Raw genomic sequence first — 3,492 nt, 5'->3', positions numbered from 1 at the left:
TAATTCTCCAAGCCTAGGGAGGGACGAGGATGAGCACGTGACAACACAAAGGGTACTAGGTCCACTACCAGGGGAAGGAGGGCCAGTTGGAAGCCCAAACTTCACCTGCATGCAGCCTACTTATGTAGTTAATCCTCACCTGTACCCCACATCTCTATAATAAAATAATACCAAAAAAATGTCTCCAAGCCTCAGTTTCCTCGTCCGTAAAACCAGGTGGCAGGGGCGGAACAAGCCTGACAGGGGTTAGAGTAAAGGGTGCTGCCTAGCGGGCGCGGGGCGGAAAGGGTTACCTAGGAGCCCGGGGGCGGATTTGAGGGCTCGGGGCGGAGAGACCCCGCCCCACCCGGGAGGCGCTGGCAGCTCCAGCCCGCGAGCAGTTCCGGTGCCAAAATCCTTCCCTCCCCCGCTCCCCCGGAAGTGCTTTCCCAAGGTTCGGGCCGGAGAGAGGCCTTGCAGGCACAGCCGCTGAGGCTCGATCCGCTCCAAGTAGGGGCTCCAGCCCGGGTCGGAGTCCGGTGGTCCGCGCCCGCCGGCCCGCGCCCTGCCCCCTCCCAGCGCCCGGGCCGACGGTGAGTGGCCGGGGGAACGCACTGGGCCGGCCGCGGGCCCACGTCGGGAGTGGGGTTCCGGTGCCCCCGCTGCCCGCTCCGGGCTGCGAACTGCGGGCTCGGCTGGCGAGGTCCGGGGAAGGGGCTTGTCGACCGCCGCGGTCTTCGCCTCGCCCGCGGGGCGGGAAGAGCGGGCTGCGGGGCCTTGGGGTGGGCGGGGCGGAGCCCGGGCCAGGGTTCCCGGAGCTGTTGTTGCTGTTGGGACTCGGGAGTGGGGATGGGCTGGGCCTCCGTCTGTCCGACCCCCCGTGTCTGCTCCCCCAGATCTTCCCGCTGCCTCCCCAGTTTGGTTTTCTGTGTCCGACCTGGGCTGGGAACCTGGACACCGGACTCGATCTTGGGCTCCAGTTCCCGACTTTCGCCTTCTCTGGGTCTGTCCCGAGGCTCAGCAATTAACCCGGGTCCCAGGGGTGTCGTCTCCTCGGTCTCAGGGTGGGGCGCTGCCTGTGTGGACGCCAGGGATCTTTCGCAGGGCTTTTCATCCAGACCCAATTCGGGGTTGCCCGGGATCGTTTGGGGCTGCGCTCGGAACCGGTTCTGTATACGTCGGTCACGGTGGCACCAGCATGCCCGCCCGCATGATCTTTACTCACTTGAAAGCTCACCGAAGCTGTTGTTGAAGTCACGTAAACAAAACAAAAAACAGCTTACTGGAGGAAAATCAGTAGTTCAGACACATTCCTCAGGTTTTTTTTTTCCCAGCACAAACAAATGATGCTGTTCTGTAATCTACACTCCTGTGCCTGTCCGAAGTCACAGTTGTATGATGAGTTCAGTCAGAGGTTGTTGCATGAATTGATTGTTAAGGGTTGAACAAAGATCATATCTCCATTCCCCCAAAGTGTGTTTACCTTTATATTTGGAACTGTCATTTTTGTTAACTTTTAAAGGAAAGTTCTCGATTTCTCTTGAGAGATTCCCAATAATACTGTTACAGTTGCTGCTGCAATACACAGGTGGGCAGAGATGTTATATTTAAATATATCATGAAGCGTTTACTTTGGATAAATTGAAAATTTCCTAGAGGAGAAAATGATGCAGGTAGTTAGTTTTAATGGACAGGTTTTAGGCAATAAAGTACTGCCGAAAGGTTTGTAGGGCATTTGGGTTTTTCACATTTAACGGTGATTTTTTTATTATTGTCATAGGGAATGCAGTTAGTGCAGCTTATGGCCTTGAGCAGATAATCACTGTTTTTGTAGTGTAAAGATAATATATCACCTTCATGAAACCAGTGACACTATCTGCACCTCTCATCTTGTATTTATATTAGGACTCATGCTGTAGTTTTTGGGGTACTTGTGTCATTCTCCTTATTCCCACCACTGGAAGGAGAGGTAATATTATGAATTAAGGAAAACAGATTGAAATTTAGGGAGCTTTTCTATGTAAAGGAAAGTTTATTTCAAGGTTGTTGATTTTGAACAAGCAAAGGGTGGATGATCTTAAAAGTCCTTGGAAAAAATTATGGAGGGAAATCACTTACTTGTATGACTTTTAGCTTTAGATAGAAACTGTAGAATCTTAGACATTTTAAATGCTTAATTGTTTACAGCATAAGGTTGAAATATAGGAATTGAAGAATCTGAAAAACGTTAAGTTAGATATAATTATGGATCCATATTGTAGGTATGATAGTTAATGTGTATTTCAAGAATTTTAAGAGCAGACCTAGTGTAGTGACCATGTAATCCTAGCACTGGGAGGCCAAGGAGGGAGGATTGCTTGAGCTCAGGAACTGGAGACCAGCTTGATCAACATAGTGAGACCCTGTCTCTACAAAAAAAAAAAAAATTAACTAGACATGGTGGTGTCCTTGTAGCCTCAGCTACTTGGGAGACTGAGACAGGAGGATAATTTGAGGCCAGGGGGACGAGGCTGCAGTGAGCCATGAACTGGGATCGTGCCACTGCACTCCAGCCTGGATGACAGAGTGAGACCCTATCTTTTAAAAAAAAAGTAAGAGCAGAAAAAGTTGATTGGAGAAAATCAGATCCTAGGCACTTTAAATTTTACTATGTTGCTCATGTCAATTCAACAAGTACTGAGCATTTGCTCTGCATCCAGTTATATTAGGCAACCATGTAGGAGCAAATAAAGATACGGCCTTCACAGCTAAGATTACGTTTGAGGCAATAATTTTCTTGGGTGTGTCTGAAGTCAGGAAGAGTTTAATTGTATTGTTCAGGCAGACTAAAATTTTTTTTCCCTACTGGGTCTTAACATTGGAGATGGGTGTTGAGTATACTGGGCATTATAAGATGCAAAGGTTAAGTCTTTGGTCTTTAGGAATTTGAAATACAGAAGGGGACATTTGCATACAAATTTACAACATAAAGCAGTATTTGTAAATACCAACCTGGGTGGTTTGAGCTAAAGTGTGGAGTAAATTGTACAAAAGAAAAAAGTGTTCATTTTTATGTAGCTTAAATAATGGAAAATAATGGAGATACAGTCATACCTATGTGGGAAAAAAAGGGATAGAATACCTCTGAAGCTATTCAGTGCGCTCTTTTTTTTTTTTTTTTTTTTTGAGTTGGAGTCTCACTCTGTCACCCAGGCTGGAGTGCGGTGGCATGCTCATGGCCACTCCAGCGTTGACCTGCTGGGCTCCTGCGATCCTTTCACCTCAGTCTTCCAAGTAGGTGGAACTACAGGCGTGTGTGCTACCATGTCTGGCTAATTTTTGATTTATTGTAGAGATATGGTCTTACCATCTTGCCTGGGCTGGTCTCGAACCTGCGGGTTTAGGCAATCCACTTGCCTCAGCTTCCCAAATTGTCGGGATTACAGGTTGAGGGATTACAGGTTGAGACACCGAGCCCGGCCTCAGTGGGTTCTTATTAAGCTCCAGGCTTTATGCTAGTTTTTTTTTTTTTTT

General features: G+C 48.1%; 1 protein-coding gene across 3 annotated transcripts in view; it reads left to right on the top strand.

The window, feature by feature from the left end:
* The first annotated feature begins 390 nt into the window (after window positions 1-390).
* Window positions 391-3,492, top strand: part of FRS2 (fibroblast growth factor receptor substrate 2) — a 119,916-nt gene continuing 116,814 nt past the window's right edge. For all 3 annotated transcript variants that reach the window (XM_021716863.1, XM_008066624.2, XM_021716862.1), the window contains exon 1: window positions 391-572. The gene's annotated coding sequence lies outside the window, so the exon portion shown is untranslated. The remainder of the gene's footprint in view (window positions 573-3,492) is intronic.

Source organism: Carlito syrichta, unplaced genomic scaffold (genome assembly GCF_000164805.1).
Source record: "Carlito syrichta isolate Samal-C Ts95f unplaced genomic scaffold, Tarsius_syrichta-2.0.1 Scaffold309041, whole genome shotgun sequence".
NCBI lineage: Eukaryota > Metazoa > Chordata > Mammalia > Primates > Tarsiidae > Carlito > Carlito syrichta.
This window is presented reverse-complemented; position numbering and strand designations above follow the sequence as displayed.